We start from the raw sequence: 27,797 nt of genomic DNA, 5'->3' as shown, positions 1-27,797 counted from the left end.
GTGGTTTGTGTAGGTAGGTAAGTGATTTTCACCATTCTGAAGCTTAACAGACCCATTTTTCAACAGGAGGGAAACCCCCTTCGCAGCTCTTTATTTTCCACAGCGGTAGCAACCAGCCAGCGAGAGTGTTTTTAATTGAAAATCACATAACTTCAGCTTAGCCAACTTTCAATTGCTTCCCAAGCGCAGCGTTTTGCCAGAGTTTCAAACAAGACTGTACAAGAAAGGAAAAGAATGTGGGATTCACAGATACTAAAACATTGTAAAAACAGCTCTGATATCACCAGCCAATTTAGACCCCGAGCGCCTCTCATCATTTGCCGAGGGTGAACAGAAACTTAATTCATCCGCTTTCTCAGAGCTTCCTTGTCTCCTTTCTGGTGGTTCCTCCTCTTTTCATGGACCACCCTGACTTGTTTGCACTTTTGTGTCTGTGGCTTCAGCTCTCTCGGTCCTGTGTGATGATTGCTTTGGTTAGGGAGGAAATGCTTTAATGGATGACTCTGCGTCCCAAGCACTGTAATGCTCTTGACAAATGTAGACAGAAAGTGTCTAACTTCAGAGCATGGGGCATAGCACAGGGTGTCTGAGGGATGGACAAGGAAGGGGATACCAGTGTCAGGGTCTCAGGAGCAACACTGTCTGGTAGATGTTTCTGCATCTCATTTCCTCTTCCTGTGCTCTTCATTCTTCTCTGGCCTTCCCAGTCCCTGGCTTCCCATATTCCCAGCATGCATTTCAGACTGAGGCTAGAATCTTTGTCTACACTGTGCATTTGGAAGGGATGGGCTCTGATTGATCCACTGTGGACAGAAGCCCACATCTGTGGTGCAGGAAGTGAAATCCCATGCAACTCGGGCTGGAAGCAAATCTGTTGTAATCATTGTAGGGGCAGAAATGGCTCCAGCACTCAGTGCACCATTGTTAGTCTTCTTTACAGTTCCGTTTATTTGTGTGTGGGCGTGTGTGGACACAGATCAGAGGACAGCTTGTGAAAGTTGGTTCTCTATGTCTATCATGTGGGTCCTGTGATGGAACTTAGGTTGTCAGGCCTAGTGGTAAGCACCCTTACCCGCTGAGCCACGTTGCTAGCGCACACTGTTAGTTTTTGTTTTCTGTTTTTCTTTTTTAACGAGTTTTTGTAGGACCTTCTTGTAGCACGAATCCTAATTGGTCTTAATAATCAAAACCTGGAGTCAGATATCAGGGTGAAAGCTGAAAGATCAGAGGCTCAGAGCAACCAGCCACTAAAAGACTTCTTACCTCTATCAAATTCGCAGACTGAAAAGGCCGACCAGGCTTCTGTCTCCATACCACCTTATCACTTCCTCTCTCTGCCCAGCCATATTATTTCCTGTTTCCTCCTCTCAAGTGCTGGGATTAAAGGCATATGCCTCTCAGGTACCTGGATCAAAGGCTTGAGATCCCTAGTGCTCAAATTAAAGATGTGTGCCACCACTGCTTGGCCTCTGGTGGCTGGCTCTGCACTCTGATCTCCAGGCAAGCTTTATTTGTTAGAGCACAAACAGAGTATCACCAAACCTTCTTTTAATGCTGGGGATCAAATATAGTGTATTGTGTATGCTAGGCTGAGCTATGCCTCCAGCTCTTAGAAATCCTAACTCCTTTTCTACTCCAATTTCAGGTTCATCAGTCAAGTCCAGGATAGAAGTATAGAGAAGGAGTAGATGGAGGACTTGCTTGTTAGGCTCAAGACTCCACGTTCCATTCTGAGCGACACAAAAAAAACAAATCCTAACAAAAGAACACCAAACCTAGTCCAACAGAAGTATTTACATGTCTGGTGCGGGACAGGCAGATATTGACAAAATAATTGTGTGTTAGGGTATTATTAGCATGTGAGCACTTATTGAATGCCTTCTGTCTCCTGGGCCCTGTTTCAGCTTAGACAAGTAACACATGCCTCATAGTTTTCACCCACACCATGTTATCTTCCCAGAATTATAGCCATATGCTTTCTGTCTGCTGGATTCCCACCTGATTGTCACTGGAATGAGAGCTTATTTTGAAGGTTGTTCCTTGATGCTGTGTGTACATTTTTTTTTCTGTCCTAAGTGATGACATTTGAAAAAAATGATTAAATTCAGGGAGGCCTGGTATAACAAAAGATAAGATAGTGTCCAGTGAAATAATTTCCAAGGTCCAATGACTGGGTGTGTGATAATCCATCACTGGTCCTAGAAACATGCCAAGAAGCAGAATTGGCCAAAAGGATAGAAAATGCTTTATGTTTTTAGTTCAGGTAATTGGTTTCACTGGATAAATGATAACTGAAAGCAAATCTGAAATTCTGTTAGAAGTTTAATTATTATTCTCTTTGATCTAAGTGTACAAATGATGAAGATGTGAAAAATGTTTCTTGATAAGCAAGGTCTGGGTTTCCATGGATTTAAGGCCATCTTAGTACGTTCACTTTGGACCAAGACTTCTTTAGCATCTGGAAAATTTGTATCTCAGAGAAGGTTTGTTTTAATTTTCATTCTTTAATATAATTATAACTTTAATTCTCTTTTGTAAGTTTAATCCAAAATGTAAGTGAATTAGGTAAAGTATATTAGAAACTATATCATAAAATCTCTTTGGAGGTTTTGGTATCCATGTACAGAGACTGGATGCCAAGGGCTTTACTGTGAATCCGTTTTTGAGCATGAAAAAGAGAACAGTTGATTATTCTCTCCTCTTCTGTCCAGCTTGACTTTGCTCCTCTATTGTTGTGCTGGAAGGATTTGTAACTGAGTCATGTCAAAATGATGACAGTATGGCATTGATGACATTTCTGCCATCTGCCAGCACCTCTGAGGTGACCTCAGTTTTTTCCTAAGGTTGATCTTTCTTTCCTGCCTTCCTGTAATTGATTTTTGGTCCCATCACACCGTTTATTTATTTTTGTTTGGTTTTGAGACAGGATCTCACTATGTAGCCCTGGCTGATGTAGAACTCACTATATAAACTGGACTGTTTTGAACTCATAGAGAGCCAGTTACCTCTGCCTCTCAGGTGCTGGGATTAAAGGTGTGCCACCATACCTTGCCAAGCCTGGTTTCTTCAGTTGAGTGGTCCTGTAGGTGCGTGTTATCAGTGAAAATGAATGCGCTTATGTGTGCCTGAGTGACTCTAGATTTCCTCCCATGACAGGATTTGTTCAGTGGACATTTTCTATTTCCGAAGGAGATCTGTGTGTAGATTTCATTCCTTTTGTTTAGTTGCTGTTTTTTCTTCATTCATTGTTCCATGTGTGTATATTTAGAAAGACTTTATGTAGTATTTTGAAGCAGTAAGAACTGTGAAATGAATCATAGAAATGAACGAGCCATAAAACGGACTCTTATTTTCTGAGCGTATCAACAATCGGAATTGTATTTGTGTATATATGTGCACATGTAATTTTGCACATGTACATGTGTCTTCATATATAATATGCACACGTGTATTAACTTTACAGATAAATGCCACCTTGGTGTGCTGACACACTGAATTTTGTTAGTGTCTTTCTTTAGAGTTTTGGAATAGACCTTCCCTGAGACCCCCCTTCCCCTTCCCTTCCTTCCCCTCTTTCTCTAAAGTTGTCAGTGGACTTTGATTTGAGAAGAATAAATATTTGATGTTAGATCATAGCTGGGGATAGATTTTTGGATCAACTCTTGGTAGAAATAGATAAATTTAGAGAGCCTTTTTGAGCACGGCTTTTATAGAAAGAACCACTCAGCCTACTGGAATATCAAACTCTGGCTTCTGTCTTGTCTAAGGTGTTATTCTTAAGTATTTTAAGGAGAAAGGTAATTACGAGTATATCCTTAGTTAACTGGTTGGTGTTATGTTTTAAATTGATATTAGGAAACAAATACCTGTTTTCCTTGAAAATACTTTGCCTATAAATAGCAATCCCATGTAGCAAGAAGATATTGAAATACTTCAATTTTTTTCATTAATATTTGGATGCAAAGAGTAGTACACAGTTATTACTAAACTATTAGGAAAAAAAAGAGACTTTTTTCCCTCAGAAAATCTTCATAATTACACTAAATTTGATGAGTGTTATCTTTCATGAATATATTAGTCTAGATGTATTATGTATGTATATATAAAATAAAAATCATGATGAAATGCATGCATCTTATTTTTATTTCCACTTCCTATATAAATCATGAACATGTTGCTATGAAAAATAAAACCCACATTATTTTATAGTACCTCTTTTAAAGGTTTGCGTAGCATTCCATCACAGGGCCAGCTAGTCTCTCTGTAAGCACTGCAGGGTAGTAGAGGGTTACCTTTAGTTTTTCACGTTTTAAAGAATTTGAAGATAAAAGCCCTTGTATCTCAGTATCTGTCCACATCATGAGTAGTTTATTTTTGGACAGACAGACTCCTGAGCTGTGGAATTGCTGAGCTCAAGGTTCGGCTGATTTCAAGGCCCCTTGTTGGTTTTCAGCTCACATATAATCATATTGCTTTCCTGATAACCTTCCTCGGGGTGCTGAGCGAGGTTGCACTTTGGATGTTGGGATCGCTGTTGTTGCAGAGATGATAACATCTCTTACTGTTATTTGCTATCCTGGTGGTTTCAGTTTGGTCTGGGTCCTCGGTTTCTTTTCCTGCTCTTGTCTGTACCTGGTGTCTGAATTTGAGGTCTTTTGCGACATTTGCCTTTTGAAGAAAACTACTGTGGCACATCAGTCCATGGCTCCCCCACACTAGCCAGATTTGTGTGTGTGTGTGTGTGTGTGTGTGTGTGTGTGTGTTGATGGGGTTGTCACTGTCTGCAGGAACTGGCTGTTCCAGAGAAGCAGCATTAGGGAGCAGGTTAGTCCTTTTCCCTTTCTGAGCTGGAAGAGTGCCCAGGGAGCGTTGTCACAGAACAAGGAGCAGGCCATTTCCCTGCTTCTGTTGCTGAGAAGGACTGACTCATTAGGAGGTTTCCAGAGACTGAAGCACTTTGCGCTCAATACCTGTTACAGTTTGATAACTGAAGAATCCCCTCAGAGAACAGAAAGAAGTGTCTGGAAAGTCTAGATCGACATCACTTCTCCACATTAATGTGGAGGGTCATTGACATGATTTGAATGAGACTTTATCATCTAAATGACTTTTAAAAATTAGTTAATTTGTGGTTGTCATTTCCTACCATAGTTTAGGTTCAGTTATTCCTTGTGATAGAGAAAGCTGCAGGATAGATGATCACCAATCCTATTACAAAGATTTTTTTTTGGGGGGGGGTAGAGGTCAGGGAATGGGAAAAGAAAAAAACTTGATTACTGTATGAATGAATATAAAGGTAGCGTCTGTCATGCTTTGCCTACTGAATGAATTATAATAATTATGACACTTGTAGCCTCTCATTCCGAGGTGACAGTTTTAACTTCTGAAATCTCAAGACATTACCTAACCCCCTGGGCCAGTACATTTTCTGTGTGTTTCATGTACTGTTTTTGTGTCCACGGTCATGGCATTGGGTGGAGAGAGGGGCACTGGGAAATAGGTGCTGAGTTTTCAGAGGAAACGCTTTGATGGACTTTCTGCCAGCATGTCGGGAGTGCTGGTGTTGCCTGTGTGCAGGAAATCCCACTTGCTTATCCCACAGCACTCAGGCCTGCTGTTCAGTGCATGCAGAGGGAGATAAAGGACTGATGGATTTATTGTGTGGTTCTTGGTTATGCATGTGCTGCTGTATCCCCCATGAACATCACAGCTATCTGCAAAGGGGCACATTTTGATAGGTTTTAGTAGATGACATGACTTAGCACCTCCATTTCCCTGATACTATTCATTTCTGTTTGGGAATGTCACAATGATGGGTGTGTATGTTTTGACCTCATATGAAGGTTCCATGGCAACTGTAAACATTCACACGGCAGGGTTTCATAAGGTAATTAACGTGGATGATGCAAGTGGCCCCGGCCCGCAGTAAAGATGGTTGTTAAATTTCCCATGCCAAAGGATATTCTCAGAGGCGGACAGGCTCTCTGAGGACTGTGAAGGGTGCCGATGTGAGCTCCCCTTCCAGACAGAGCTGGGCCGAGTTCCTGCCCGCTGGCTCTATTGTGTTCCTCTGGTGTGTCCTGATTGGGTTGAGCTGGAATCTCTGCACCACTGTTTGAGGTAGTTTTGTTCTTCTCAAGGACTGTTCTTATGGAATTCTGTTGGTATTTTCTCTCTTCAATTAGTCTGCATTAAAGATGACCCCAAACTTCAAAATGACTGATACAGTAGCATTACTTTATAGAAGAGCTGTCATTAGTTACCTTTTGGATTTGATAATTGATACTTGGTTATCTTTTTTGGTGTTTGGGTGGTGTGTTTTATTTTTTCATTTTAATGATTTTAAAATTCACTTTTGTTTTATGTGTATGGGTGGGTGCTTTGTCTGTCTGTATGTCTATGTGCCATGTGCATGTAGTACCTGAAGAGGCCAGAAGAGGGCATTGGATCCCCTGGCCCATAGTGACAGTTGTTAGCTACCATGTGGATTCTGGGAGTTGAACCTGGGTCCTCTAGAAGAGCCATTAGTGCTCTTCACTGCTGAGCCTTCTCTGTAGCCCAGTTTTAATGATTTCAACAGTGAAGAGGACAGTTTAAGTAGAGCGTTAGGTTCTAAGTGCCACATGAAGGGACTTCATGAGGATTGGTGTATTCACCTTAGTATCACACAGCCTCCGTGAAGTCCTTTTGATAATAGTCAATGCTTTTTAGGAATCACGGCAGGAATTCTTGACAGCGGTTCCTCCCCTTCCTCATACACAGTTACAGAGTGTGAATAGAATCTTGTCTCCACAGGGAGGTGGGCAGGGTGTCTGGTTCCTTCTCCTTGAGTTGAGGGGAAGGACTTGTGGTTATAGTGAAGTGAGGATCTAAAACTTTCAAGACAAGGTCAGAAAAGATAGTGAAACTTCTCTCTCATTCTCTTGGGAAACTTGGCCTTGCAATCCATCCAGCAGGTTGTGAAGCCGCTCAAGTAGACACATGGGAAGGCCGTGTCTATGTGTTTCCATGCTTCTAGCCCTTGGTCTCAAGTCACCTTCAGTCTTCCTGGGGGTGAATATTCAGGCTTCCCTTAACAGAGACTTTGAAAATTGTGATAGATAATGAAGTGGTCTCTGTTAGCTAAAGCCATTGGGTTTGGGGATACCATGTGTGTAGCAGTATAATTGGAATGAGATATTGTGGCCACAGTGAAAACAGGATTCTCCTTCTAGTTATGAATATTGTTTATACATTTAATATCCGTGTAACCTTGAGTGAGGTGCCTAGCTTTTTATGTTTGTTCTATTAACTGTAAATGGGGCTGATTATCTTTTATTCTTTCTAGACATATATGAGAATTGGTGCCAATAAATATTTGTGGTCATTATTTTCATTATACTATATTGCTGGGATTTGAGAATGCATGGAGGGAGATATTGATATGAATTATATTTTAACTTTTAAAGGAGTTACAAATGTTTTTACATTGCATGATGGGGCATGCTGTGGGTGTGTGCTGTGCACTGTGTGGAGAGGAGTCGCTTGCAGGAGTCGGGTCTCTCTTTCCACCATGTGGGTTCTGGGGATTGAAGTCTGGTAGTCAGGCTTGAGCAAGGTGAGCCAACTTACTGACTGGCCCTATCAAGTTTTGAAGTGCCTTTTTCTAGAAAAGAGACCAATCCAGTTTTCATGAAATGCAGAATAAGAATAAAACAATAGATTAAAAGTAAGTGTGCTACTTGTGTCTGTTAAAATACACACTTCAGCTGCCCAGTGCTGAAATGAGGGCCGGGTGTGCTCAGACTGAGAGCAGGAACTGAGCACATTGTGTACCACCGTTGTAGAATCCACTTCATTCTGTCAAGTATCAGTCACGGCCCAAGTTACAGTTTCATTAAAGGTTTTCTTGTGAGAACAAGGTATAAATTACATTATTTTTTTCTTTCTGTGGATAATGTTTATGTGATTTCAGATGGCTATTAAATACAGTGGGAAGATTTTAGTCTGTCACTTGGATGGTTTTGAAATTGACTTTAGCTACAGGATATAGTTGTGGCTTCATTTTGCTTATGTCTTGTTCTCTGTTCTTTGTTCCTGTCCATCCCGTCCCGTCCCGTCCCATCCCACCCTGTCCTGTCCTGTCCCATCCTGTCTCATCCTTTTTGCTCTGGTGATTAAGCCCAACCAAGGGCCTACACATACTGGGCATCTCTGATCCTGAGCCACACCCCAGTCCTCTTTTTACTTTAGAAAAATTTTGAAACAGGATGTCATTACTGTGTCCAGGCTGAACTGAACTTGAATCCTTCTGTCTCAGCCTCTCTAGTAGCTGGGACTTCAGGCCTGTGCCACTTTGCCTGGCTTTTGTTTTGATTTGTTTTGTTTTTGTTTTAAGATTCCATTTATTGGATCACTGCCCCCGACTCCCCAGGAGGGATTCCTGCTGATAGGCAGGGAAATAAACCACAAAGAGTGAGAAGGAAAACTTGGTTCCATCTGATTTATTCAAACTGGATCAAACTTCTAGAGAGTCTGCTGCCTGGTGGTTTATTACAAGCATATTTAAAGAAAAATAGAATTTGGAAAACAACAATCATTCCCATTCCAGGTGCATAGTAAAGCTTAAGGCGTGACTACATAGACCTCCTTTGCAAAGTGCATGTGACCATGAAGGTGGGTTCTGTAGCTAAAAGGCCTAGAATCTAGTGTGGTCTCTATCACAGAGTTAGCACGGAAGTCAGCAGGCCCTAAAATACTTGTGGCATCTCCCCCAAGGATGGCTTCTATTAACTAGGAGCTAAATATAAAAGTCTAGGAAGAGAAGAGTCTGGGATAATCATTCTGGAGGGTTTGGCTGAGGTCTGCCTCTACAGATAGCAAAAGGTCACCAGGTTATTAATAATGTCCACTCTCAGATTTCTGGGTGGAATGCGGGTACTTTATCTCCCCCATTGAGGAGACAATCCGTCTGCGTTTAACATTCCTGGTTTCCCTAGTGCTTATCTGGGACTACAAGGACCCCGTGCCCTCTACACACATATACACCCCCTGCTCCTACTCCCATTTTGTTGTATAGCTTAGCCTGTCCAAAGCTTGGAATCCTCCTGGCTCATTTTTCCCAGTGCAGGGAGTACAAGTGTGATACTAAGCCTGACCTCAAGTTAAAATGTTATTGCAAATCCTTTGTGAAATTTTCTCAAATACTGGCATTTGTGATGGGCTTTGTTCAACTAGAAAATTATTATTTTTTAAACAACCAGTTTTTATAAAGCTTAATTTTGGAGCAGTTGAATACACAAGCTTTTTTGATCTGCACGAGAGGAGAGGGGTGGGGAGGGTGTGTGTGTGTGTGGGGGGTGTATATGTATTTGTGTATGTCTGAGAGGAGGACATGTGTTTGAGAAAGATGTGTGAATAAAATATTGTTTGTGTGCATTTGAGAGAATGTGTATGTGTGTGTGCGAGGGAGAGAGCGCGTGTTTGTGTATGAGAGAGGAAGAGTTGTGGGGGGACATACAATGAATTTTATATGTCAGCTAGGGGTCCTGCCCATAGATCCACGTTGCCATCTTTTTTTCTGAAGTGTATTTCATTTTTTAAGTTTTGGAATAGTGTCTTACCATGCAGCCACACTTGCTTTGAATTCATGGTGCTGCTGCAGCCTTCCAAGTTACTATGCTCAGCTTAACTTTTGTGTGCTTTTTGAATAGTATGAGCGAGCCATTAAGGTAGAGCAGTTTGTTGAAGGATGCAAAGCTTGCTTCTGTGTTTTACTTGTCTAAGGTATGCCACAGAACCACCTTCTCCTCACGCACACCCCGTGTGCACACGTGCTGACGGGTTCACATTTTGATCGTCTTCTGAGCATCCTCTCACGTACCTCCCTTCCAGGAAGCCTCCTTTGGCAGCAGTCAGGGGTCACGGCCATCAGTACTTGTATTTTCCTTATCAGACCAAAGCTGACATTGCGGTTTTAGTTGTCGTTTCCCTCCTCTCTAGGTAAATTGCTGCCCGTCCTGACACTGCATTGGGACACTTATTAACTGTAGTGGAGTTTCTTAGAGGTTACTCCTCAGCCTCGTGTGTGCTCAGAAGTTACATGGTGTAAGCGCAGACTTTGTTGGATATCTTCCTGTCACTCAGGACAGTCATCACCGTGGCTCACAGTGTATCTGGGTAGCTGAGGGGATGGGGAATGATGGCTCAGAAGTATTGAGCATTCTGCTATACAGAGTCTGTGCTGACCTTGTGCACTAACAGCTGAGTCTCTTCAGAGACTTGGATGTGAGAAGAGAATGGGTCCTTTTTCTTAAATGACGGGCTTCTCTGTTCCTTTTCACCCACTTTCCCCCCTACATATCAGAGAGGTACTTTTTAGTTCATTGATCCATCTCATTCTGACCTAGGGCAGATAGGCTTATAGCTCAACTCACTGTCATATTACAGAGCTCAGCTGAAAGACCAACTGGAGTAAGGTGGTGATTCCCAGTCCTCTAAGTGTCTGTATTTCAATGTTTTTCATATTCACTAATATCAGAGCTCATGGTTTTAGAAAGCTACTGTGAACCCACCAAGACTTAATATTATCACGTGTAGGCAAAACAGTCACATAACGCAATACGTGTATACCCATACATCTGACCTTTGTATATACTAGAAAATACATTAAGGGCACTCTTTTGTATTCAGATAATTTATGGTTTCTATGTAGAATTTCAGGGCCTTTGGAGCAGTGGTTAGTCATATGCTAGATTTTGTGGGCCGCAGTGTACAGGAGCACCACACTGGACTGCCTTGAGTATCTGAGTAATAACTTTGGTAACTTTCCTCCTTTTAAATTTTTGTGGTTGTGTAAAAGCTACTGAGGTGGATTCAGCTGCCTACTGTCCCTGGGAAGGAAGAGCATCGGTTATCTAGGAATATAGAGTCCATGTCTAAGACACTTGGCTTCTCCCTCACCACCAGGTTTGGTTAGTCGGGGTTGCCATTACGGTAATAAGTTAATTTAGGCAATCAACTGAGACTCTTAAAACAACTGGGCATTGCTGATTTCCAACGATGATGCTTGCTTTGTGATAGTCTTTCTTTAAAAATGTGTATTCATTTCTTGTGTAGGTCAGATCATGCCATGGTGTACAGGTGGAGGTCAGAGGACAACTCGGGAGTCAGTTCTCTCCTGCCACCTTGTGGGGTCTGGGGATGGAACTCGGGTTGTCAGGCTCATGTGCAAATACTGCTAATGGCTGACACATCCTGACAGCTGGCCCTCATTATTGTTGAAATGCAGTAAAACATATTGAACTAATGGCAGCCTGGATGTAGTTACTGACCTCATAGTACTGGGTCTGACAGTTGCTCATGTTCAGTGCATGATATGATAGCAGCATTCAGCGTAGTGTTTTTGTGTTATTCTTTTGTGGAATATATGCTGGGAGGTGAGTTTTGCATTGAGCCATAAGTCTGATCATGGTCACTAATGAGTTGTCCCACCGCCCAACTGGGAAGTACTGTATCTTAGATGACAGTGGCATCTTGTTATGCCTTAACCATATACAGGGAATTTATTTTTTTTATGATTTTTTTTTCCTTTGAAGACAAGAGTCTTACCCTGTAGTCCTTGCTTGCCTGGAACCCACTACATAAAACAGGCTGGCCTTGAACTCACAGAGATCCACCTGCATCTACCTCTTGGATTCTGGCATTAAAGCTGTGTGCCACCATACCTCACTATTTAATGAACTTTTAATTTCTTCCTCCCTGCTTTCTTCTCCTCATCTTCTGGCTGTAGAGGAGTTGTGGTATCTGTTAAAGACAAGGAAGGGAAAGACTCAGATTCAAGTTTTATAGTATGTTATAGTTGTTTACTTCAGTAGAGTTTTTTAGTATATGAGCATACCTTGTAAGTCTTTGTTTAATTGTCAATGGAAATTTCATTGCCTCTTCCTAGTCATCCTCCCTCCTTTCCCTCCCTCCCTCCCTCCTCCTCCCTCCCTCCCCCTCCCTCCCTCCCTCCCTCTCCATGGAGGGCAGAGTAACCAGTACAGTTCATCTTTGTCTCTTTTGTGTGCTGTTAAATTGGCACATGCTTATTATAAAAACCCAACTAAAACTCTGCAACATGGAGTAGAAACTGAATTTTCTGTTACCTTCCGGCTGTCAATAAAAATAAACAGCAACTTTCTCCTCAAAGGGAATAAAAGTTTATTCTGGAGCTAAATATGAATGACCATGTTTTGCGGACACTGATTCAGGTTACCCTAACGTGGGAGTCTCTGTGACCACAGCCAGCAGAGTAACGATCCTTGAGAGGTAAGACAGTAGTTCAGTTCAACATGACTAAGTAGCCGGTGTTAGTTCAAACTTTGGGAGTTTGATCCTGAGTAGTTTCTTTTAGGCATAATTTGCACAGCACAATTTGGTGAAAATGTTCCTGGTGATAATTAACTCAATCTCCTGTACACAAGAAAGCATACATAAATCTCCTTGAATAAACTAAGGTAAATGAAGATTGGACTTGACTACATCAAAACTCTACTTTGTAAAATATATGTGACACTTTCCATAAAGATGGGTTCTATAGATTGACCAAAAAAACCAAGCTTATTATAAGGGTCTGGGGGAGGGTCCTCTGTGGTCTCCCGCCACACAGATAGTGCAAAGGTCACCAGGCCAGAGTGCATGTTTACTCCAGCCTTGTGGATAGATAACATGTATCTCATTCTTTCCCTTGGAGGAACAACCTCTTGCCCTAACATTCTAGGTTCCTCCAGTGCTTATCTGTGAACACAGGGCTTCCATGCCTCCTACACCCCAAATTCCGTGTTGCGGTGTATCGATAGTTTTGTGAAGTTTGTATAGTAACAGAAGAAAGATACTCATAAATCATGACAGTCTCCAAAGGTACCGGTGGAGACCTCAAGCAGGCAGGTTACAGCAAGGCAGGAGGTCTCTGCTCGAAGCCTCCGATGCCATCTGATGCCATTCTTAACCTTGAGTTGGTGGGAAGCACAAGGAGGGTAGGTCAAATACAAAAATGGACAGACAGTACCTGGCTGTTTAAGAAAGTTTGACTTGAACTTGCAACAGTCTAACTCCCCATAGATACTCAAGTTCCAATGAACTTGAAAGTTTAACACAAGTGTGGCCTTTCCCCTCCTAGGAACTTCAGTTAACACTGTGTATCTGACTTAAAATTCTAATTCTCTAGAAGGGACTGCTTGAAGATACTTTTTTTTCCTATGCATGTGAAAATGTGTTTGTGGTCTTTGGAATCTTTTACCTGGTGCTGACATTAATGCAGGTGCTGACATTACTAGCATTTGAAAAGTTCTCAAGTATTTGAAGTGTACCTTGTATTTTATGTTTGCACAGACACCTTGACATTGACTAGACAATTATTTTTCAATTATTAATGAGGGACCAATGGCTTACGTTCATTTAGAGGTTTTGTTTTTTGTTTTTGTTTTTTTTTTTTGGTTTTTCGAGACAGGGTTTCTCTGCGTAGCTTTGCGCCTTTCCTGGAGCTCACTTGGTAGCCCAGGCTGGCCTCGAACTCACAGAGATCCACCTGGCTCTGCCTCCCGAGTGCTGGGATTAAAGGCGTGCGCCACCACCGCCCGGCTAGAGTTTTTCTTTATAGTGATGAAGGCAACTGTGTGTCACGTTGGGGAAATTAAATGGCTCCCTGGTTCCGCTGTATTTGTTTGTATCAGCCTGTGTAGGTTTGGAATCAGCACTTCATGGGGACTACAGTAGGACTTCCTCTTCTAATGGTGAGAACTGGGCAGTCCCGGGTCCAAGTGAGATTTGTCTCGTGCCTGCTATGGATAGTGGGAAGGGGACGAGGGACCGTGAGTGAACACATCTCTTTTTCACAAGTATGAGCCAGGAATGGCACACTGCTTCTGCTCATGTCTCAGAAGTCCCTGAGCAGCTGCAGTGACAGCCTTTAATCAGGGCAGCCATATGCTCAGCTGAGTATTTGCAGGGCTGGGAGGATGTGGTTCATGGGCAACTCACACTGCTCTGTGGTGTTTAAAGGAATCTCGAAGCATATTAATGCACAAATGACTGAAAAAATCTCATTGATGTGTCAACTATAAATGAAAAAGCCATTTGATTTTTTAAAAAAAATTCTCATCTTTTTATGTACAAATCTTAACATACAATTTTGCCAACAGCAGGACAGATGTGAATGTTTTGTGCAGAATAGGAACAAGCTCTTGTTGGGTAACAAATCATTTAGAACTGTAAAACAGGGAGATGTGGAAATCTACTGTTCTTAATCTAGCAAAATGTTATCCTGTTCTAGTTTGAAACTTCAAGTATATATAACATTGCTGGATTGTAAAGTGATTTTTTTTTAAACATTTTATCAAGCTTGTTTGCTGTATTTGGAAGTGCAAATAAAACTGTAATGTCTCCTCAGAGATGGCCATCAGGTAACACTTGCTTTATGAATAGCATAAAATATAGATGTGGACATGTCAGTGTGTATGCATATATAAGCCTGTATACCATATATCTGCCTGAGCCTTACCTCCATAGGCATTAATTATTTCACAGTCTGGGGTTTTGCCCATATTGCATTTGCTACCAAGGAGGGAAAGATGCCCATGATACATGTAAAAACACCATTTTTCATCATCACACAGATAATCTGTTTTATGGAATTTCATCACATATTTATTCTGCGTTGTCGAGTATAAGTTGTTCCCAACCTTCTGATTCCATAGAGAACGATGTGATGAGTAGTGATGTGATGAGATACTTGTGTTATTGTGTATTTGTCTGAATGTTTTCTGGAGACAATTATTACATGTGCAATTGATGATATATTTATACTTTTAGGTGTGTGTGTGTGTGTGTGTGTGTGTATGCATGCATGTGTGCATGTGGAGGCCAGAGGTCAACCTGGCTTGATTTTTGCCATCTACCTTTATATTTGAGACAGGATTTTTCACAGGGATCTGGGCTAGGGGTTTGGGTTAGGGTTAGGCTAGGCTGGCTGCCACCAGGCCCCAGCAGTCCACTTCTCTAGCACTGGGATGACGAGTGTGAACCACCACCATGCCTGGCTGTTACTCAGATCCTTAGGCGCGCACAGGAACTCTTTGGCAGCTGAGCCGTCTCCCCAGCCTTGGAACAGTTTTGAGACATTCCTTTATGCTTTTCCCACTGCTTTTCCGTAATATCTGAAGACTTTGTTCATATAGTAGGAGCCTTAGCCCTTAGATACTTTGATATTTTAATAGTCTCAAGACTGATTCAAGTTGCCTTAAGATTTCTCTTCCTTAACTTTGTGCGGTAGCTTAAGGCTGGGTCCTTCTCCATTAGAAGAAAGTGTCTTTTGTTCGCTCCTTCTGTGTGCTTCTAGATGGTGGCTTGGTCACGTCCCGACTTCATCTTCTACTCCAGGCTGTGCTTTCTTCTTTCATCTTGGTAATGAGTCTGTCCCTAGATACCTCATGCTCTGTGTTCTGTCGTCAGTACCCTGCTGTAGCTAAGCAGAGGCGGCCTGAGAGCCGTGGCCTGCCTGTCCATTGCAGTGTCAATTTTGGACGCTAATTAGTAGGCCATCACCTTTAGATCCCTGTAATGAGGCTCTAGATGGTTTCTTCTACCCCGTTTGTCTTCCCATTTTCATTCTCCTGTAGGATAGGTGGTCCTGCCCTTCCTGCGAGAATCCCTAGTTCTTTGTGTTTCCTCTTCCCATTTAGGAAGGGACTCTGCAAGATTTGCCTTTCTTTCTTCTTCTTGCTAGTCTGGGCAGTTTAGATTGAACAGCTTCTTTCTTCCTAGTGATCAGGAAATGTACTGGCTGTGGTTTCATTTGAGGGGGTTTTATTTTATATTTTACGAAAAGCCTGGAGGCAACACACATAACAAAAAGATAAAGGATTGTTGCTGTTTCTGTGGCCTTCTCTCCTATCTGAGGGTGAGTTGGGGAAGTAAGACTGGAGGGGTTTACAGAAGGACAGTCCAGTGGCAATTGGGGACTGTGTCTCTGGTCTCACTCACGGCTGGATGTTCTAGTGCCAGTGCCTACCTGCCTCTTGTTGTTGGGATTTAACACGGCCCCTCAAGAATGCTGGGCAAGTGTTTTACCACTCAGCTACACGCTAGGCCCTTTGATGTCATTGTTTAAAACAGCAGATCTCCCTTTTAAACAACATATTTTGAGAACTGTACTTGTTGGTAGTTCAGCCGTTGAAACTGGGTGGTCCAGCGGTATGTTTTAGCACTTAGCGAGTGTCTGTGCAATTCCAGGAATAGCCTTATTTATAATTGTTGCCAAGGGTTATTTGTATAAGAAGTATTAAATTTTTTCTTATTAAGACCCACCCTGCTAAAAATACTTTTGTTCATTTTTGAGGGTCACATTGCAGAATTGTTTTATTAGTCTTTCAAGCTAGACGTTGCTAGTGAAAATGCTGCATGGGTAATTTATTGTGAATAATTCTTTCCAACCGACTTTACAAATACAAAATACAAACCCTAATTTTGGCAACTGTTCTATGTAGTGAAATTTTAAATATTTTATTGGGCATTTGCTGACTTTTGGGTTCATTAAGCTGTTTTTGTGTGTGTGGTATGTGCTTGCTTGCATGTGTATTGGCACATGTATGTGCAGGTGCGTGTGTGAGCATACATACGGAAGCCTGAAGTGGAGGTCAGGTATCTTCCTCTGTTCCTGTATTTAGTGAGCTAGGGTCTCTCAGTGAACCCTGAGCTTGCCCATTTGACTAGCCTGGTTGATTAGCTTATCTTTGGCACTCCTGGTCTCTGCTCCTAAGGATTGTCATTACAAGCAGCTGTTGTGCCTACTTGAGTTTTGAGTGGCTTCTAGGGATCAGAATTCTAATTTTCAGCAAACTCTTTATCGACTAGGCCATCTCCCTGACCTCTCGTTCAAAGTTTTAATTAATTACTTTTTTTTCCTTCGGTTTTTTTCAAGACAGGGTTTCTCTGTGTAGCTTTTGGAGCCTATCCTGGAACTTGCTCTGTAGACCAGGCTGGTCTTGAACTCACAGAGATCCTCCTGGCTCTGCCTCCCGAGTGCTGGGATTAAAGGCCTGTGCCACCACCGCCTGGCCAATTAATTACTGGGTCTTGAACCCAGGGCTTTGTGCATTGCTAGGAAAGCATTTTACTGACTGAGCCATATCCCTCGACCATTGAGGCTGTTTCTTTTTTCTTTTGTTTCATGTCCACATAAGAAATGACTTTTCTTTTGGCTTCTGTTGTGAGGAACTGAAGAAATCTGCCTGCCCTGTGGATCTGTCAGCAGTCCCAGGGACATTCCCAGGGGAATGTCTACCCAACCAGTTCACATTAACCTGCACAGTAACACATGCACCTATCTAGGTCAGAATGATTCTCTGAATTCATAAAAGGAAAGTTACCTGTCTGCATGGAATGTTCTAGATGGTATTGCTGTGCATATGCTTCCTATTGGCGGCCACTTAGGCAGTCGAGGAACTTCCCAAACAGAAGATGGCTTAGGAAGCAGGAAGGGTTAGGTGTGTGATCTCTGATAGAAATCTGACTCTTTTGTTTTTGTATTTTTTTTTTACAGTTCATGTAACTGTTTATTAGGTGGCATAAACTATAGTAAAATAGTTTATATATATATACATATATATACATATATATATATATATATATATATTTTACAATACCATTCAGTTCTACATATCAGCCATGGGTTCCCCTATTCTCCCCCCTCCCACCCTCTCCCCTTACCTCCAGCCTACCCCCCATTCCCACCTCCTCCAGGACAAGTCCTCCTCCGAGGACTTCGATCAACCTGGTAGACTCAGTCCAGGCAGGTTTTGTTTTTGTATTTTTAAAGAAAGAATTTTGCTTTGTATCCCAACTTGGTCTCAAACTGGCCATCCTTCTGTCTCAGCTTCCCCTGTGCTGGAATTATAGGTGTGCACCCCCAGACCTAGTTTTTGACCTTGTAACTGTGCATGTGTGGTCACCCCCACGGTCTAGCCATTTCTACCGGCTTTGCAGATGTCCTTGTATCTCTGTACCCTGGCCATTGTGAATGACAAGGGATTTTAGGTCTCACCTCCTCTTCAGAACTGTTATCAGAAGTACTTGAGTAAATTTAGAAAGACATCAGGAGATAAGTTCCTGTGCCAAAACTGGAGAACACAGTCTCCTCAATGCATTGCCTATCTTAAGACCGAGTATAAATTATCCGAGCTTTCTGAGTTCATACGAACACCCTTAGGTCCACCCCAACTTCCTCTGTTCACACCTGGACTCCTGCAGAGATATTTGGATGCTTCTGAATTCCTTCCATTAGTCAGAAACATGATTAGGCCAATACAAAAGATTCTATATACCCTTGGCCAAGGGGTACACCTCTCTAGGTTAAATGCTGATGTAAGACCCCATGTTCCCAGAAACACATCTACACTTGGGAAAACTCAGGGTCTCAGTTGTGGGAGTTTTGGCCAACTGTTCCCTTGAGTGAATGACCATGAACTCAGTGCCCCAATTTCATCATCTGTAAATGGGAGATAATAGTATCGCTATGCTATAGGGATACTATATATGTTACTGTGTACGTTTGGCATGGTTGTCCTTTGTACTGATGGTTGTATTCTGCAGGATGAGAGCATTCTGGTTAGTCAGTGGGTATAGGTTGATCACAGTGGCCTTCTCTGACTTAATTTCTGAAGCCAAACATAATTACCTCTTATTGAGCATCTAGTACATACTGTGGCATATTTTGTTGGCTACATTGCAGTAGACTGTCAGCTAAGGCAGTCTTGAGCTCTGTTTTTCATGTAGGAAAATTTGTGCTGGAGAAGGTGAAGGCCAGAAGTCATGCTTAGCTGCTGAGGTGGTGGAGTGAGAATTCACAGGAAGACTGGTGTCTCCTGGGAGCTCTGGTCCTCTCAGTGCCTCTGTGCTTTTGAAGTTCTGACACTGGGCATTCTGTGGTCATCCACCCTTGGTCTGCCTTTGAGTTTCCAGCATCTCATGGCTTGAAATTTGTACCATGAATTATTTTTCTCATTATTTAAATATTCTAGCAGTCTTAAAAATTCAGATCTTAAAGAAGATAGATGTAATCTCATGAAATAGTTTTTTTGTTCAAAAGGCAAAAAAATGTAAATAAATACTTTGAATCTTTCTGTTTTTGTCTTTTTGAGACGGTCTCATTATATATCCCAGTGTAGCCTCAAACTCTTAATCCTCCTGCCTCAGCCTCTCACATACTGAGATTACAGACTGCTGCTGAACTCTGTTCTGCTGTTGCTCTTAGTAGATAAAATCTTGACAGTTGTCATGAATACAATTTTAGTGTCATGCTTTTTTAATTTTAGATCTTTAAAATTGCTTTGTACTTTCGAGACTCCAACCTGGGCCTCACCAGGCAAATTCCCTACCACTGAGTTATACCCCCTGCCTCGCAGTGTTTTACTGTTGTGGGTAATTATTTTGTAGATGGGGAATTGCAGACAGAAGGTTGTTTATTGGCTTGCTAAAGACCACCTGGTAAATTAACAACAGAACAGGCATTAAAACTCTGGTTTCCCAACTCCCATGTATTTCCCACCCCAAGACCTTTTAATCCAAGAGATGGAATTTAAATTTGTATGAGATGCCTTCTGGGAAGTGTAATCTGTTTGAAGTGGTGTTTGGGAGCGATTGGCACATCTGCCAGGAGGCATCAGAGCCCTGTGTGTGGATCACAGAGGCAGACAGCGATGACTGTGGTGTGATGAGGGAGCAGGGCCATTTCCATTTTTCCTTTTCCTAGGCACTGGGCTCCTATGTTAAGGATGCCGACCCCTCACTCCATGGGAGCCCTTTTCTGGATCTTGTCAACCTTAGAGTTTGGTTCTCAGTTCAGAACTGTTCCTGTCTACTCTCCACCTGGATCCTCTGTCCTTGGCCTTCTTTCCTTAAGGATATCTGGAACTTCCCTTACAGTTCCTCTTCCATTTTGTGGTCACTGGATACAAGATTTGATTCATAGTCCTTCTCATGGACTGCTGTGCAGAGCACTTACTTCTCTTGCTGGCATGGATGTGAACATGTTCTGGTTGAACACATTCCTCTACTGATCTAGAGTGCCCTACATAGGCATAGCCACCTAGATAGCCTTCTCCCAGGGGCATTTCCATGATTGGCACAGTTTCACCCATTTGTCCTCAGTCTTTTCTTCCTAGGCAGTCAGTGACATCTACCAATATTATTTAACAAGAAGCCTTCTTTTTTAGATTGAAGAGTGCCCGAGGGTTCCCTGTGCACATATGGTGTATAGTAGGAGTTAAATAAATATTTGTTGAATGAATTCATATTCTTAATGAATGCATGCACCTTATTTGAGTCGCAGGAAGCTGGATGTGAAGTAGAAATATGTAGAAAACTAAAAGCATCTCCTTTCCCCTCTGTTCTTACCTGGGGAGGCAGAGGCTGGTGGATCTTTGTGAGTTCAAGACCAACCTGGTCTGCAGAGCAAGTTCCAATCTAACCAGGTTTCCATATGAAACCCTGTCTCAAAACCAAACAGCGGCCGCAAACCTTCCGTATCCATGAAGCCTGTTTCAATGGAGGAATAATTGTGGGGGCCATTCTTCTTTCCTTTTTGTCCTCTGGAATCTGAGTTGTGGTTAGATGAGGGGAATGCACAGGGATGACTTAGAAGCTGAGGAAGAAGGGAGCCTGTGATCAGTCAGCTTCCTGTCTATGTGCAATTTGTTGATGTTTATTCTTCCTGCATTCATCAGATCCTTTGCATGTAGTGCGTTAGGACTGACTTAGCATTGTGAGGGGTTCCAAGCCGTAGACTGACCCTCTCCTAGTGGAAAACGGTTACTGTGCACTTCAGAGACTTAGGTACCTCATTTGTATACCCAGCAAACGTTCCCAGAGATGGCTTTAGATACCGAGTGAGCAGCAGCTAGCAATACCCACTGTTTTTCTTCTTGATCTCAGGGTGTAGACAAGCTGAAAGTCAGAAGCAAAGATGTGACACTCCCCATAAAAATGGCGATGAGGACAAAAGTGATAAGACATTGCCGAGATGTGTCCCAGGCTAATAGTACTGTGCCCAGTGTTTCTCTAGTTGGGGAGCTTACAACAATGGATTTGAACTTCACTCTCCATGCAGTGAAAAAAATGAAGAACATCTCTTCCTCATGTTCGCTGTTGTAATGGTTTAGGGGAGATGTCTTCCTGTCACCTGCAGTTGTCAACTGCTCATCATCACCTCGGATTTTGGCATGGAGTGCTTGCTTTTGACATGGCTATTCGATACACTGATCCTCCTGTCCATCTGTCCATCCATCCATCCACCCATCCATCCACCCACCCACCCATCCATCATAAAGGTTCTTGGTTTGGAAGTATTCTGCAATATTTCTTATTTACAATCCCCCTGCCAACACAGTTCTTCTGTGTTTTACCTTTGAAGTTCTATCTCTCTGAAGCTTTATCTGAGTCGGGATACAAGGACTCTCTCCTGATATGGGAGGTGAGATGCTGTCTCTATGTACCTTAGCTCTGAGTGAGATCCACTCGGAAAGGCCCTAATGATTGTATCAACAGTCACAACCATCATTGCTACCCCGAGTACCACTCCTGTCACCATTATTGCTGTTTTGGCTTTTAAGGGAATTTTATTCAGACTTCTATCACATGAGCATTCAATAGGTGACTTCATGTGTCTGCTAAACATGACCAAGTGGAACAATGTAAGGGGAGAGGAGACTAGACTAGCCATGAGTGTGAACTCAGTCTGCCATACAAGATTCTGCCACTTACCAGCTCTGGAGCATCAGACAAACGGGGTAGGTCAGTTCTGAGGTAGATTTTGTTGCCGTTAAGATGGGAGTAACATAAACCACTTGTCTTAATTATTTTTTTAGTCTTGTGATAAAACATCACGGACAAGGCAACTTACAGAAGCAAGGGTTTATTTGGAGCTTACAGTTCCAGAGGGATAGAAGTCTATTACCGTCAAGGTGGGAAGAGTGGCAGCAGATAGAGCATGGAGCAGCAGCAGAGAGCTCACATCCTGATCCATAGACAGCAAAGAGCACACTGGGAGTGCTGTAAATCTTTTGAAAGCTCAAAGCCTGCTCCCAGTGACATACCTCCTCCAGTGAGGCCATACATACGCCCTAGTCCTTCTCAAACAGTTCCACCAATTTGGGACTAAGTATTCAAACATAAGAGTCTGTAGGGGCCATTCTCATTCACAATACCACACTACCATAATATGATGGTGCTATATTCGACTCTTTACCATGTGCGGGCACAGGTCTGAGTTATAGGGTTCACTGTTACCCTCAATTTACAGGTGTTTCTGAGCATAGGGAGGTTTACATTTTTTGTTTGTTGGATACAGCCAGGATATAGGGAGCTGGAATTGGGACACAGGCAGCTTGATTGTCCAGGGTTGTTATATTAGCAAACCTTTGAGCATGATGTTTCTTAGTGTCTGTAACATTTGTGCAAAATGTAATGTCGTTACTTTACTTGAGGCTGCAGTCCTTCAAGAGACCTTCCTTTCGAGAGCCCTGGTTTTTTCTGTCTTGAAGGAAGTACACCAGGAGTGAATGCTTCTCAAGGTTTCCCCTTGGAGCCTGAGATCCAGTGATCTTTGCTTCTGTCTTCATTTCTGGTTTTGCATCAACAAGTTGAGAAATTCTTGAGGAGCATTTCAGCACAAGTCCTGGGTGCACTGTGAGATGACTCATCCCAATTAGGCTACAACCCGTTAGGCTGCAGCCATCTGCTGGGGATTCTTTTGTTTATTGGTTGTTTTTTTTTTTTTTTTTTTTTTTTTTTTAAAGGCAGATTGCTGCCATAGCAGCCATTGCTCAGCAAGGCTGATAATGACTTTGATCCTAGCACCTTGGAGCTGCAGCTCTAATCACAGGGACAGGAAATGATGGCAGACAGACAGGCTAAATGATGGCAGCCAGGAGAAGACTACCCCATGCTAAAAATCTCTTCCCACCTCCAGCTGCTCCCCTACCCCGTTGATTCCATAGACAAATCAGAGCAGCTTCTGGTCAGAGCTGTCTGTAAATCAATGCTGGCAGCCTCCTCCGAGCTGTGGCCAGGACCAGGCTTTTGGTGGCTTGTAAACAGACTGACAGCATTGACATGTAGGATGGAGTGTCAGGAATGCAAGTGCAGCCCTGATGGGAATCCTGCCCACTTGGTTTCTCCTGGGCCTTTATTTTTCATTTCTCCTCTCATCTTGGAGTATGATAAACACTGGATGATGGGAGAAAATTCGTTTTTTCCCCTTGATTTGATGTGTAAAGAATGGCCCTCCATTCTTATTTATATCAGACTTCAGCTCGAAGCCTACAGCCTCTCACAGCAGTGGTGCTGGGTGGTATGGCCCAGGCCAGTGTTTTGCATGTGATCAAACCACTTCTTATTGTTAATGGAAGATGCAGGGAGCTTTTCCGGTGGGAGGATTTCTGTATGTTCTCCTCCACTTACAGTAGGTGAGTGGGCCAAGAGTCCTTCTCTCCAGTGGGAGACTGTTCTGCAGCTGGATTTCCATGAGGTCACCTCTGGGGAGTTGGGCTCTGGGTGGAAGTAAAAAAAAAAAAAAACATGACAGTGTCCATGGGCACATGAGCTGTTCATGCTTGTGGGGAGGGCACGTGCCGCCCTTCCTGTGGGAAGGTTTCTTCTCTTCTGGGTGATGAGTTATTTCTTGGGGGTCATTACATCAATTCCACCAGAAGCCGCTTGTTTTGTTTGAAGATGGTTTCCTAGGCAGCTCCTAGAACACTCATTAGGCCACTGTCCCTTAGGTCAGGCTGCAGGAGTGTTGGTCATGACCTGTACTTGAGATGAGATTGCCTTTGAGTCTCTGCTTATTAAACTTTGGTGGAGTGTTCACCATTTTTACAGCACTCCTTTGGGGGCTGCAGCCTAGGCCTTCTGCTCACCACGCAAGTGCTGTACAAGAATTGCCTCTGCCTACCCCAAGGACTCGTGGAATATCATGAAACTGCCCAGTGGACTACTTTCATTTTCAAGGAACAGATTGAGAGCTGGACGTATTAAGTCAGCGGTAGACCATCTGTGCAGTATGCACAAAGCACAGGTTCAGTCCTTAGCAGCACACGGAGGGTTTGCTAGGCATTACAGTGATGTCGGTCTCTACCATTTCAGCTTCCTGTCTTCCGGTGGAATATCTCACCCGGCATTGTGTTTAACTTTCTATGTTGTCTCCCTCCGTTCACACATGCCAAGTCTTCAGTTCTCCTTGAGATTTCAGGTGTTTTTGTTTTTGTTACCTATTTTCTCTTAAAAGGAAGCTGTTATAAAGAATGTGTGTATCTGTGTGTGTTTGTCTCTCCCTTCCTCCCTTACACACACACACACACACACACACACACACACACACACACACACACACACGAAGAGAGGAATGTACTTGCTTACTCGCAAGATGTTTCTGTGAGGGTCAGAGGACAGCTGACCTCCAGTGTTGGACTTTGCCTTCCGCCTAGTTCGAAACAAGGCCTCTCTTGTTCACTGCTATGTAGGCTTGGCTGTGTCGCTGGCCCAAGAGCTTCTGGGAATTTCCTGTCTTTATCTCTGATCTTCCTGTAGGGATACACTGGGATTAAAGACACATGTACCACCATGTCCAGCTCTTATGGGAATTCCGGGGATCTGAACTCATATGTTAGGCTGCATGACAAGCACTTGACCCAGGAACTCATCTTCTTAGCCCTTGCTTCATTTCCTGATGCAGGATCTCTTGGTGTAGCCTAGGTTGGTGTGAAAGTCAGTGTGCAGCACATGCTGGCCTCCAAGGCAAGGTCCTCCTGCCTCCGCCCCTGAAGGCTGGAGCAGTAGGTGTGTGCCACTCATGCCTGGCTGTCCAGTGTGCTGCTGCCTCTCCCACAGAATGTAGTGTACCTTATAATAACACAGTGCCCCGGATCCTAATCCCTTCCTGTTAGTCTGAAACCTTTTCGAGCAGAAGATAAACAATTGGGGGGTGCATTTTGGTTCTGGTAAAGGGAGACCAGAGAACATAATGTCCCAAGCAAGAGCCACCAGATGTGCCAGAAAATACAACATGTGGATTAATGTAGAAGTCGGCTCAGAACAGTGTGTGAGAACGGGATTAGAGACTTTGAGCGTGAACTGCAGACTTCTCCAGGCCTCAAGGTTTGCTGTGGGGCCCTAGTGCAGCGCACACTGACCTGAACTCTGGGCTCTGGCCTTCCCGTCCCTATACACAAGGTTGTCTCAGGGCTCACCCAGAAAGAAAGTCAGCACTTGGCCTGTGGACAGCAGCAAAGCCGGCCACCTTGGCTGCTGCTCTGGTTTGATGTCTTTATTGTCTTTGTTCTTTCAAACATTGAACTGGAAAAGACTTCAAGTACATAAAGTACATGAATAAAAATAACAGCTTGCTCTTTTAACCAGTGTCCTCTCAGTAACAACCACCAGATGGAGCTTCAGATCTTCAGAGTCCCCTGGCCTTAGCACCACCCTGACTTTTATCACAATCACTATATATTTGCTTTTCAGTCAAAACTAACTGTAACATGTGATTTTTTTATGTCAGGCTGACATTTTTTCTTTATGTTTACTAGACACCTCCATTTTGAGTGTGTCAGCAATTCTTTTTACTGGATATATAATATTCTACTTTGTGATCATGTTAAATGTATTTCTCTTCTTAAGAATCTGGGTCGTTTATAATTTGGAGATATTTTCATTAAAGATGTCCTGTCCTTTCCTAGTGGTTTCTTGTTGGGGGGGCATATTTCTTTCTTTGGTGTATTTTTAAAAGTTTGAGGAACCTAGGTCTTAGTGTAGATGTCTGTTTGACTTTAGAAGATGCTACCAAATGAGTTCGGATTTGTGTGTATTTCTGTATATGTATGTGCTTGCATGTGGGTGTGTGTGCAGGTGTATATGTGTGTGCATGCATGTGGAGGCCTGAGAACAAGCTTGGGTGTCATTCTGCAGCAGCTAGTCATCTTGTTTTATGAGTCTTGGCCTGGAGCTCACTAATTCCGCTAGAGTGGCTAGCCAGTTGGCTGCAGGGATCCTCTTGTTCGTGCATCCCCAGCGCATCACCCAAACCGGCTTTTTCCCGGGTTCTGGGGTTCCAGCTCAGTTCTTCACGCTTACACCACCAGTACTTACTGACAGCTCTCTCCCGTCCCTGGTTCTGGTTTCTGATCTGTCCAGCTTGCGTCTGCCTCTGAGCTCTGTGTTCCAAGTATGTGGTTTGTGGCGTCGAATATGTGTAAATCAGGGACAGGAAATACAAAAGGAAATTGATGGAGACAGAGAGGAAGGAGCAGGGAGCTGGCTACCGTGTGTTCGGTGAAGAGAGGGGCAGATGTGGAGGGAGGAGTTGGAGACCGTGTGAGGATTAGTCTGGGGCCTGAGTTTTCTGTGTGGATCAAACTCCGGCCTCTGCCCCATTCCTCAGCAGTTTCAACTTAAGGAATGTGTTTCAACCCGGGTGAACGCCGTCCTCACCTGTGAACAAGGCTGGTACTGAGCCCATGGTTCACAGAGCAAAATGTTGACTGAGGGCACAGTGAAGGCCTGTGGGGTCCACTGGGTTGACCGCCACTGAACCCACATAGTTCTCAAACTTGATCTTCATGGCACACCACAAGCTGTTCTACGGTTATTTTCAGTTTACCAGCTAGGAAACGGAAAGTGTTAGCTGTCTTCCTGTTGCTGTGGCAAAACACTTGAGATAGATCATTTCAAAACAAAAACCAACCAACCAACCAACCAAACAAACAACAACAACAACAACAACAACAACAACAAAAAGCCACAAAGATTTCCTTTGGCTCCTGGCTGCACAGATTGAGGTAACAACAACAACAACAACAACAACAACAACAACAACAACAACAACAAAAATCCACAAAGATTTCCCTTGGCTCCTGGCTGCGCAGATTGAGGTGTGTGGCTGCTTGTCCCTGTTGCCTTTGGGTCTGTCATTAGGTAGGAACTCTGCCTCACATCTGGTTGCAGGAAGCCAAGAGAGAGGGGGGAACAGGTAGAGAGGAGATGGGCCCTGGAAGGGTACCCCGCCATGACTCGTTTCCTGCACCCACAGTTTCCACCGCATCTCAGTAATTCATTAAGTTAGGATTCCTCCACTCATGAGGTCAGAGCTCTCTTGTCCCACCGACTCCCCCAAAGCCCCACCCTTGAACACCCTGCACTGGTGAGTGAGCCTTCAGCGTGTGAGATCTTAGGGGGATGATTAAGAGCCAAACTATAATGCTGAAGGCACCAGGGGTTCAGTAACATGTCCCCATGTCACACAACTGGATACTGATAGGTTTACACCAATGAATTGATTGCAGAAGATGTGGCAGACACAGACAGAAAAGGGAATGCCCGTGTTTACAGGGCAGAATGAGAGAACATCTGCCTTCACATACATAGCCAGGGATTTACTTGGGTTCTAAGGACAGTAGTGTATGTAATCTAAGGACAGTGACTGTATGGGGCCAAGAGGAAAGGGGAGCTGGACAATCTCTGTGACGTCTGGTAATGTCTCTAGGGCACTGTCTGCAGTTTCTTTCCTGGTATTTGCCAGAAGTCCTTACATAGCACGGTGCTCAGTGGTCCTGATCCCTGGTCAGCCTCGCCTGTGCCCCAAGCCCTCTGGTAAAGGTTCTTGCTGCCAAATCTGATGATCTGAGTTCAATTCTCAGAACCCATGGAGTGGAAGGAGAGAACCAATTCCTGCAAGTTGTCTTTGACCTCCATGTATGCTCTGGGGCAGGTGTGTCATCACACACACA

General features: G+C 43.4%; 1 protein-coding gene across 22 annotated transcripts in view; it reads left to right on the top strand.

Annotated features, from left to right (window-relative positions):
- Positions 1 to 27,797, top strand: part of Magi1 (membrane associated guanylate kinase, WW and PDZ domain containing 1) — a 653,433-nt gene that overhangs the window by 140,245 nt on the left and 485,391 nt on the right. The gene's annotated exons all lie outside the window — the stretch shown is intronic.

This window comes from Peromyscus leucopus, chromosome 3 (assembly GCF_004664715.2).
Source record: "Peromyscus leucopus breed LL Stock chromosome 3, UCI_PerLeu_2.1, whole genome shotgun sequence".
NCBI classification, from domain to species: domain Eukaryota; kingdom Metazoa; phylum Chordata; class Mammalia; order Rodentia; family Cricetidae; genus Peromyscus; species Peromyscus leucopus.
This window is presented reverse-complemented; position numbering and strand designations above follow the sequence as displayed.